Source organism: Octodon degus, unplaced genomic scaffold (genome assembly GCF_000260255.1).
Source record: "Octodon degus isolate 3935 unplaced genomic scaffold, OctDeg1.0 scaffold00072, whole genome shotgun sequence".
NCBI lineage: Eukaryota > Metazoa > Chordata > Mammalia > Rodentia > Octodontidae > Octodon > Octodon degus.
Genome location: NW_004524648.1, coordinates 6316255 through 6327518, shown reverse-complemented (window position 1 = coordinate 6327518; position 11264 = coordinate 6316255). Strand labels below are relative to the sequence as shown.

Here is an 11264-nt window from a genome sequence, read left to right as displayed (position 1 = left end):
CCTGCCCAGGCTCCGACGTCCCGGCCTCCCGCGCCGCCTCTCCGCCCTCGCAGCTCAGCGGACGCTCCTCAGGGCGGCAGGTCAGGGCGGCCGCAGCCCAGAAGCCCCTGCGGCTCCGAATGGCTGCAGGGCTGCCCGGCCTCCCTGCGTGACATCTTTGACACCGGCGTCTGCGGGTCGCCTGGCTTAAACTTTAAAGAGCCAATGCAGTGATATCAGTGGGTCATATGACCTCAAGGAATTGGAAATAATCCAGCTCTGTACCAGCTCTTTGTACTAAAGGACTTGCAGAAGTTAGACAAGTCTATGCACCTGTTTATGTTGTATTCCTGTGTTACATGGTTATATGATAGGAGGGATATATGCTACATCCTTCTGTTTACATAGTCATTATGATATGTCTTTCTGTTAAATGGATATAGGAGAGGGAGGATCTATGATATATCCTACTGCTTACATCATTCATTAAACCATCATATGGATGATCTCTTATTGGCAGCTCCAATTAATAAACAACTGCATGACCTCTTTGCAGAGACAAAATGAGGTTTAATATCCTTGGGCTTCTGCATTGCCCACTGCTTATTATTGACCTGGGAGCACTAGTGACTAACTGGGCAGTGAGGTCACAAATGTTGCAGGTTCATCAAGATCACTGAAAAACTCTAAATGATTTTTAAATGGTATTAGGAGATATAAATTGGATAAGGCCAAAATTGGGTTTTGCTCTCTAGGAATTAAAACATTTACTTAATACTTTACAGGGGGAGCCAGCTATTCTCTCCCCTGTTAGCTTATCTACTGAGGCTAAAAGGAGCCAACTTTGTTTGAAAAACTGTTATAACAGCATCAAGTTTCTAGAATGAATACAAATTATCCCCTTATCCTTTACATTTCAAGTACTTCTCATTCTCCCACAGGACTCATAGGACAATTCTTTTTTTTTTTTTTTTTTTTCAGAACCAGGGATTGAATTCAGGCCCTTGTGCTTGCCAGGCAAGTGCTTATGTGCTACTGAGTTATCTCCCCGGCCCAGGACAATTCTATAATAAACACATTTATCCTATTGAATAGCTTTAACTTTCTAATCAGTCAATCAAATCCCTGTAATTATATTTAGAAAAAGTTGCCAAGGTTGTCACTATGGGAAGGACAAGATCCAAACAACTCTTTGGTATTGATTCTACTTCAGTCATATTGCCTATTGATTTAAATCAATATGTGACTTTGCTAAAGCAAGCTGTATGTTATCAGGTAGAATTTGAAGATTTTACAGGACAAATTTATCATCATTTTTCTAGTGATCATATCTTTCAGTTTTTCTCAAAAACTCATGTATTATTCTAGAAATTAATAAATTTGAACCTATTTCTGATACATAGTCTATTTTACTGATGGTTCGTCAAACATGAGACTGCCATTGAGAGTGAGGGTTATGAACAGTAAATAGAGACTGCAGGACTTTCAGCCCGAGGTCTGAAATTCCTGGAAATTTTGTCATACAACAATGTAGCTCTAAACTTACTAATACAATTAGAGAATCAGCTTATGCAGTCTACCTTACACAGAGACTTAAGAGTATCCCCCTATGGTCAATTTTAGATCTGTCGCTAATTTTTTTAGGCTGCAAAAGGCAATTCATAGTCAAACAGCACCCTTTTCTATTGGTCACAGAAGGCCTCATTCTAATTCATCTGGATTTTTAATATATGGGATTATCAGCAAGCTGATTCATTGATCATCTTTCCTCGTCCATTTGATGAAATTAGACAATCTCATTCATATTATCACCAAAATAGAAAGGCTTTCACCAAAATTTCAATTAGCCAGGTCTCAAGCAAGACAAATTGTCATGTCCTGTCCTACTTGTCAAAATGTTCCTAGGTCTGTGACACAAGAAAGCAGTAACCTCAGAGGCGTAATGTGTAATGATATTTGGCAAATGGATGTTGTACACAATTGTTCCTCTGGTAAACTATATTACAGTCATGTATCTATTGATATGTATTCTCATTTAATTCATGCAGTTTATCACACAGAAGAAAAGTGGTCACATCCAACCTCATTGCTTGTCAGTATTTGCTTCTACAGATTTTCGATGTATCATAAAGACTGATCATGGGCCTTCATATGTTAATAAAACATTATAATCATTTTTTAGTGGTGGCACATTAAACACATTGAATAAATCCCTAATAACCCTCAATGGCAAGTGCTGTAGAAAGAGTATACCTATCTCTTAAAACTCAATTACAAAAAAAAGAAGGAATACCATCATTCCCACATGTACAGTTGGATTTAGCCATTTTTACTTGAACCTTTTTAAATCCAGCTGCAGACAATAAATTAGGCCCTACAGAACTTCATTAGTTAACATCTACAATGATGCCCAACATAGGGCTTGACACCATAAAGGACTTTTGAAGTACATAAACACAGGGTAATGGGAAAGACCCCCTCAGCTAATAACCCAGGGAAGAGGTTATGCTTGTAACATAATAGGTGATATATCTATGAGATGGCTGCCGACCAAGGATGTATGACCATGGCAGGAGACAGGAGTGACCCTGGAGATAGTCTCACTTGATGGCTTTGCTGATCCAAGCCCTCCAAAGGATGAGCCTGTCTGATAATCCTTGCCCTCAGGAATTGCCCATCTGACAGGCCATCTACCACCAAACTCTAATTCTGTTTGACTTCATGGCTATACTGTCTATATCATATGTATAAAGCCTGCTTCAGGAGCAGAGTGTTGGACTTATGCTCCTGATCCACCAGTACTTAGACTATTTCTTGGGCAGACTCTTGACCTGAGATTTATCATGAACCAAATATGACTGGGCCTAAGTTAGATATAAGGTGTTGTAGTTACTTTTCTCTCATTACTGGGACAAAGACCTCACACCCAGAATTAAGGAAGGAAAGATTTATTTAGCTCACAGTTAGTGGATGTTTCAGTCCATATTCCACTGGCTCCAATGCAGAGCAACACATGACACAGGACAATTTTTCATGGCCATGGAAGACAGCAAAGCGCCAAGGGAGTAGCAGCAGCATCTGAGGCAGGTAGCAAGCCTCTCTCTCCTCTTTACATTGCATTCAGGCTCTCTGCCCCAAGCTGGGTGTAGCAGTCACACCCTTAATGCCAGCATTGGATCATGAATTAATCACAAACTCTAGGGACTGTCAAATTGACATGAGGCTTTGAGACTACACCTAGATACAAACTATTAAAAAAAAGTTTCTATTATTTTCAAATTCTTAGAAGAGATCTTTGCTAACTGACTTACAAAACAAAAAGTTCTGAACTAGTCTTTTTATAATTATGAATTTAAACAATTATAAAATATAATTCAATTTGGGAAAAATATGTTCAAGTTCACTCATATTGTAAGCAGCTCGCTGGTATATTTTGGTTTTCTGATGTTTACTCTCTGAACAGCTTTTTAAAATCTGAGCTCAACAATTTTTTTTCTCTTTTCTTGTTTTCTCTTTCATTTTTGACTATTTGTACATAATTTAATTTGTTTTATACATTTAAAAGGCATGCTTCCACCTCGATTGCCAGCTGGTCAATATATCAAGCTTAGTTTTCTCATAGCCCATTAGAAATTTGTGAAAGTAAATGGGGACCCTTTGGGCTTCGAAAATCATTAGTCGTATCTGCCTTTGGTGAATACAGGAGCAGCTGGGGTGAAAAATCACCCCCTAGGCTTTGACATTAATCAGAAGCCCCAGTGATAAAGATAACCTTATTGGAGACACCCCAATAATTGTTATTAAATGTATATTATTATGACACATTTACTTTGGTCATCCTCAAAAGTTTAAGATTTCAAAAATAACAGAATAAGATTTTCTTTTTTTTTTTTTCCTGTAAATGAGAGTTTATTGACGAAGACACAAAGTCAAGCTTCCCACAGCTCCCACCTCCCAAGACCGCATCCCTGTAAGAACAGAATGACACGACTCCAAGGGCAGCACTGACCCTTCCCGTCTCTCCCCAGAATCCCAGTACAGAGTTCACGATACACTCACGGAACAGGCTTGGGTGAGGACAGACACTCAGGGAATCTCTGACCAGCAAAGTTCTGGGTGTGTGTTCGCTTCCCTCGCCCTTCACACAGTGCTGGCTCGCACGACAGAGACTCACTTGAGCAGGAGGGGGAGCAAGGCCCTATTCCACCTATCTGGTCAGGCTTGAAAGGAGCCTGAAGGAAGCTCTAGTGGAGGTGACAGGCTACCTTTCAGGAAAGAGGTCTTACATGAAGCAGAGTCCCGCCCTAGCTCTGCTCAGGCTGCCTCCAGAGGCGGCCTACCAAAGGTGGGGAGACATCCTGGATGGGCTCTGCCAGGGTGGCGGCGAACAGCAGCTGTTGTCCGTTGCCGGTAGTGAGGATGAGAGGACAGAATAAGATTTTCTGATTAAAAGATGTTACTTATACAAAGCTAAATAAATAAAGTAATGATCATTTGTTATTACTCATTTCATGGTGTATTAAGTGTATCCATGCCTTCCAAGTGTACAGTATCCTAAAACTGTAAAATGATGATTGTAATGATAGACATCTGCCTTTCTCTTATGTCCCAGGTATTTGTGGTAAGAGGTTCATGTGAAGCCAACATGAGGTCATCAGTCAGATGACAATATTTTAGCAAAACTTTATGTAATGTGTGCACTATGTATGTGCCACTACATTTAGAGATACCTTGCTATTGAGAAACCCAGACAACCTTACAAACTTCTTCAATGAAGTCGTATCAAAGGGCAACAAATTAGGTAAAAGCTTCTTTTATATGAGGTAGTAATGATTGAATACAGAGGTTATTCTACTCAGAGATGAAGACTTAAATGTGTTTTTGAAAACATCATCATGTCTGTTACACAAAGCTAGTATGTATGGCTTTTTATTTCAAATTTTCTCTGTGAAACTATATAACTGTTCTCAGTTCACATTCTGGGGGGATTCAACTACGAGCATATCTATGTTTGATAAGAAATAACAGTTCCCTGGGTGTACTTCATATATGATAATTAAGTGCACTGCCCCCACTACAATGTAGTGTCATTAACCTTGTGGTCTGGATATTCAGCAACTAAGATTTGGAGACTCGAAATTAGAAAGATGGATAGACTAAGAGAATAGCCAATATATTGGCGATGTCCTTCTGAGGTCAGTGAAGACCCAGGACACAAGAGAACCTCTGCAGTGACATCCTATAACTTGACTGAGACTCTGATCTTCTAAGCAAAGAGATGGTGGGGACACAGACAAAAATGATTCTTGGTGTATAGTATGTGTCACCAGGAGAGAGAATCACCAGGAGAGAAAAAGCTCCCAAGCTTTTGAAAAGCACCTTGGTCAAGCAATAGCCATGACTTGTCCAGAGGGCTGACACAGACAGGAGAAGTGAGAGTTGTTTTAGTGTAAGTACCACGTGCTAACTGATTGTGCCACTGGAGCTCTGAGAGGTGTTGTAAATAGCCCCAAGGTAAATCCTGAGGAGATTTAGTTGATCTTGGTAGATAGCAAGAAGTTAACTTTAATACACATACCACTCTAACTTGGTCTTGAGCATTCAGCCAAAAAGTATAACCACAAGATGCATAAAACATTGCTACAGAAGCTCTAATTCCAAAAAAATTGGTTATTCTTTCCCAGGGACTACCAAAATCCAAGTACTCATACAGATGAAACCAACAGTAAGATGCTAGATTCCTTCTGTTTTATTCTCATGGAATAAAACAAATTCCATGAGAATCACCTCATACAGAGAATTTAGAACTTCTCATAAATAATCATATTGGATGCCATCCTACCACAAGTGGGCATAGAGAGATGAGATTGTCAAACCAGTGGTGAAGTCTGCTGCCAAGAGACCCATCATGGATTCTACAATGGGCTGATCATATGAACAGGCTTGTGCGGTTCACTTCAGTTCTTTGTCCACTAAAGAATCAGCAAACCCAACAATGCTAGCTAGCTAGGATTCCACTGCTGCAATGACGAAAGCAACAAGTAGGAATTCAAAGAGACCACTGCAAAGCAACCCTGAGAAAGACCAAAATCAACCAACTTGCTATCCATGTATACTTGTGCGCTGTCAAGGCTGAGGCTCCTTGTCTTGAGATGAGCAGTGGACTAATAGCGAGTGAACCTCTGTGAGTCACTGATCCCTGCTGGGTCTGTCATGGTGGGCAAAGCCAGAGAGCCTGAAAGGACAAGTCAAGCTCACAGCCAAGGACACCTGGGTCTAACCTCAACTAGATAAAGACTGCAGCCTCAGAGAACTCTCATCTAGATGAGTTAATACCTTATGTGGAGAAGTCCTGGAGTGTTGCCACCCTTCTTGAGTATTCCCCTCCCTTATTCTGATAACTGAGTAAATACAGGCTTCCCACAGAAGCTCTTGCTTCAACCCTGAAGAATCTAATTGTGTGAGGGGGCTTTGATTTGCTTCTTTTTGTTTAGCTTTACCATACACTTGTTTGGAAAATGCAGTCCTGATCAATCCCACAAACACTAAGGGCAGTTCTGAACATGATAAGGACCAAAGGAGATGAGATGACAACAGAATCAAGAAGATGCAGGCTGTGGGGGGTGATTGAATGCTCCTGTTATATTTTCCCTTATTTGGGCAAGAAGTGCTGCAGCACCAATCCCTGCTTGCCTCAACATCTTCCTGTGGTCCTGGACCTCCACTACCAATCCACAAGTCCCACCCAACTGCTTCCACTATACAGCTATTTAGACCCTGCTCACTTCCTCAATAAACAAGACTTGATCAGAAAGCCTGTCTTGTCTCCATCTCTTGTGTCTCTTGCCCTGTCTTGTTCATCCCCGTTCCTCCTCCAGGTCATTACCCCACGTCTCAACTTGTGGGCCGAGTCGGCAGGCTTCTGTCTTCTATCTATGCTTCATGTGGTGTTTTAAAAAGATTGGCCAGCCAGTAGGTGATGTACTCTGAGCTACACCTCCAGCTCCAAGAAGCTGCTGTCTTTAGAGACAGAGGGTGGAGACTGACCCAATGTGTGCAGCAAGAAGGCACAAAGGAAACAGAAAATGCTCTCTGGAGCCTGAAGATGGAGATAAACCTCTGGTGCCTTTTATTACTTTGTGGTGCTGGGCATCAAATCCTGAGTCTTCTAGGCACTTGCACTATCCCTGAGCTAAACCGCAGCCTCTGAACACATTGAGTAGAGCAAGTCAGAGGACACCAACAGCTGTCGCCCACCACCCACCCTGGATGCCAAATGAAATTTCCAGCCAACACCCATATACCACTCAACCTCCACCTTAGGCCACACACATTGTGCAGGGGGTGCTTCTATATCAATGAAGTGAAGAAGGTTCAGCCCTGGGTGTATCCTGGTAGTCTTGCCTGTCACAGCAATCTCTCTGGATCTTCCTACTGTGTCCCTGAATCCCATCACCTACCTTTCAGCGACTCCATGATGCAAGGACAGAACTGAAGCAGGATGACACCCTTATGCCCATCCAGTCAAGCCCTGAAACATCCACACCCTGATCCAATCCTTGGAATCTACAAATGCGTCCTTAGCCAGAAAATGATCTGCAGGTATGATTAAGTGAAGGCCCTGAGGCTGGCTCTGAGGCCACGTGGGTCCCGAGTGATCACAAGGACCCTTGTAAGAGAGAAGTGGGACAGTCAGGGTCAAAGGAGAGGATGTGACACCAGAAGCAAGAAGCTGGTGTTTTATTCTTTGTTTGTACCTCATGGAGTGTTGGAGATATGATACCCAGCAAGGGATTTGCTCTCAGCTATGCCTCCAGCCCCAGGAAGCTGCTGTCTTTAGAGACAGAAAGAGAAGCCTGAGCTAATGCATGCGGGCCCTGAAATAGCTGTGAGGGGAACAGAAGAGACTCTCCCTGAAGCCTTGGGATGGAGATAAGCCTACAGTGCCTTTAATTTCTTTTCTTTGTGGTGTGGGGTGTCAAATCCTAGGTCTTCTAGGTACTTGTTCTACCACTGAGCTAAACCCCAGGTTTTCAACACATTGTTATAGGCTTCTCACTGCAGAGCTCTAAGACAATGTACTGCAGTTCATAATGTTTTAAGCTTGGATGACCAAGGCTACTGCTTTGGCTCCCTTTATGCAAAGTGATGGAGGTTTTCCCTGGCCACACAAGGTAAGATCCTGGGCCAGCCCCCGGGGCCAGCGGTTCAAATGCTGGATAAGTTACCTCACCTATCTGGGTCATTGGGCCCGCTTCTACATGGTGGGAGATTAATGCTAGCCTTTGTGCTTGTAGAAAATCTCTGGCTGGTTTGTGGACTCAGTCAGGCTGCTGTGGGCATTGACACAAATCAGTACCTCTGAGGAGTCTAAACTTGTTCCCTGATTCAGGTTGTGCCTAAGGGCCTGTTTTTCTCCTCTTCCCACATGGATGTCCAGCAAGCAGAGCTGGTCCTTACAGCCAAAATGCAGCATCCTCTTCTGGTGGCCCCATGACACGAGGGGCACTAGTGTGCCCTCCAGGCATGGCAGTGGGAACCCGAGCCTGGTTGAACATCGCTGCCCATGTTCAAGGGTGTTAGGTGCAATGCCCTGCTGGTGGCCCACATTCCATGCCTCTGTTCACTTCATTCTTCTCATAACAACCTGTGCCATTGTCACTCATACTTTTACATGTGAGGCCTCTTCAGCACAGAAGACATCTCAGGTGCACAGAGCCCCACAGCTGCTCAGTGAGAGAGCTCAGATTTGCACCCCAGAACTCATGATTTTAGCCCCACCCAGGCAGCCTCAGAAGACAGCACAGAGCACCCTTATTCCTGGGCCCTCAGGACCTCCCCAAGTCATCCTGGCTGTGGGCCTAGGTTCTTTTCTGGCCTGTGGAGGAGACCAGGTTGCCCTGGAATAAGATTCCCAAGCCAAGTGTGGGGTTCAGCTGCTCAGCCATACCATGATTGTTGACTTCCTCCAAGCCTGCAGGATCCTCTTTCTTTTGATGCCAGGAGGCCTATTTAACTCCCACAGTTTGTATACTTTCTCATCAAGTAAGGAATTAGTGAAGGCATAGTGTGCCCTCAGGGATACCATAGGACCCACTGTCCCACATAGCCTCATCCTGTTTTTTCCAGCCTCATCCAACTCCTCCATGCAGGTCCCACATGCGAGCGATGGCAGTTCAGAAGGTCATGTACCCTTGAGGCAGCTGTCAGGAGGTTCGGGGCAACAGGGTCCCCTACTTGAGTGATCCCCATTCAAGGCCCAGCTGTCAGCCCACACTCAGGCCCTGTAGCCCCCTATGCTCATGCCCTACCTGTGTCAGGGACTTGGTGGGCACTGACCCAGGGAAGGCCTGAGACCAGGCTGCCACATCCTGCATCTTGTTTTAGCTTTGTATCATAGAACATTTGGCAAATGCCTGCTCCTCAATGTATCCATTCATCCATATACAAAGAGGGAACAGGAAGTCCCACCACTTTTAAGCCCAGTCTCTGGAGAACAGGTAGATGCGGGAGAGCCTTCTCTTGTACTCCACACTGCAGGCACAGGCCTAATCTTTATTTACTTCTCAGTCAGTCCCTGTGCAGACACCCAGGGGCGTCCATGCTTGCTAAGTTCCAACTCACCCTTCAGGACACAGACAGCTCCTCAGGGGTCTCCCCCAGCACCCCAGGACTGCTGATAGTGCCCAACACCCCCAACATACCTACATTCAAACATGTCAGATATACTTTATGGCCCAATATCTCCCCTGCCCCAGGAGGCAGGCTCGCTTATGATGCCCATAGGACAGATGTAGAAACTGAGGCCCAAAGAGGTAAATGTTCCCTGACAGGAGCCAGTCAGCCACTCAATAGCTAACCCCCAGAGGCCTCTCCAGAGAAGGTGGATTTAGTGGCCTGCATGTGGGCTGTTGTCCTCCCAGATGCCTGTTCGCATCTTTTTTACACAGATTATCACATTTGAAGATGTTTCTAGGTTTGGCTTCCATGAATAACTAGGGTGGAGCAAGCACCCAGAGGGAGGTCACCAACTCAAGGTCAAATGCCTGAAGTGGCCACTAAATTCGAATAGCATCCCTAGGGCCCAATAGGCTGCCTTGGAGGAGGCTGCTGCAGAAAAATGTGGGCTGCATCCAGTTGACCTCTGGCCTTCCCACCCTCCCCGGGCTTTCCCTGCCACTCCCCCTCCAGCACTCCCTCCCACCAAGTCATTTCCTCAGAGAACCAGAGCTGCATCTCCCTGGCTGTGTAGCCAGCTCAGGCTGTACCAGCCCACAACTCACCGGGGCAGGATGGCTTGCACCACCACCCATCTTTTCATGGCCTCTGTGTCACCTGCTGTATTTCACAACTGAGCCATCAGGGCACACAGCTGGACTTTTCAAGAAAACAGATACCAGGGCAATCTGGCTGGTGCTCAGTGGGGAGGAGCCAGGAGCAAAGGAGGTGGATCTGGAGAGAGATAAAGTGAGGTGCTGGGGTGAAGGCCATGGGAGGGGCTCAGAGCAAACTAAGTGGGCATCCCCAGTGCTGTGACCTTTCTCTATTTTCACCCACTGCCCTTCAGCTTTCATTTTGGAAGGAAGAGGTCCCTAGGATCTCCTGGTGCCACTCTACAAATTTTCCTTCCTTGTTTTATCTTCTTTTTCATGGGTGTTAGGATGGAAGGAGAAGTTGTGGGCACATGGAAGGAGAGGGGAAGGCACATTAGAAAAGGCTGGCATTATTTAGCTTTAGTTCACAGGTAGGGAAATCATTGGCTTTACAAGAAGACTAAGCTGGTCGTAGAAGGGGAGCCCTGACAGTAAGCTCACCTGAGGTCATTCAGGCCTCTGGTGAAGGAAGCTGAGAAGGCCGCGTCATGAGCTAGGGAGAGCAGGACAGTGTTGCTACGCCCTCAGAGAGCACAATGTGCTGACGAACTGCCCAGTGCACCAGGGCACGATGTGTGATAGAGAACTGCTGCGGGGGTCCTCAAGGCTGCTCTCTGCTGTTAATACAGGTCACAAAAGGACAAGGGCTTGAAGAAAGAGCTATGCTCTCCCTTGGGTCCTCCTTTGCCCTCCCACCTTGCAACTTCCTCCTTGGCTGATGCAGCAGGAAGACCCCAGCCAAGCACTAATGCCTCCTTATTGGACTGCCTGGCCTCCAAAACAGTGAGAAATCAACTTCCATTTTTCATTAATGAAGTATGCTGGGGCACTCTGTGATACTACCACACAATAAACTAGAGCAAGGGCCTTCAGACTAGAGGAAAACAAGATGTTCCTCCTTGTAATGTCTTT

The 11264-nt window shown here is 44.9% G+C and overlaps 1 protein-coding gene across 1 annotated transcript in view; it reads right to left on the bottom strand.

Annotated features, from left to right (window-relative positions):
- Positions 1 to 10344, bottom strand: part of LOC101581434 (galectin-5-like) — a 24200-nt gene extending 13856 nt beyond the window's left edge. Inside the window, exon 1 of the mRNA XM_023719814.1 lies at positions 10263 to 10344. The gene's annotated coding sequence lies outside the window, so the exon portion shown is untranslated. The remainder of the gene's footprint in view (positions 1 to 10262) is intronic.
- Between the last annotated feature and the right edge of the window lie 920 nt (positions 10345 to 11264).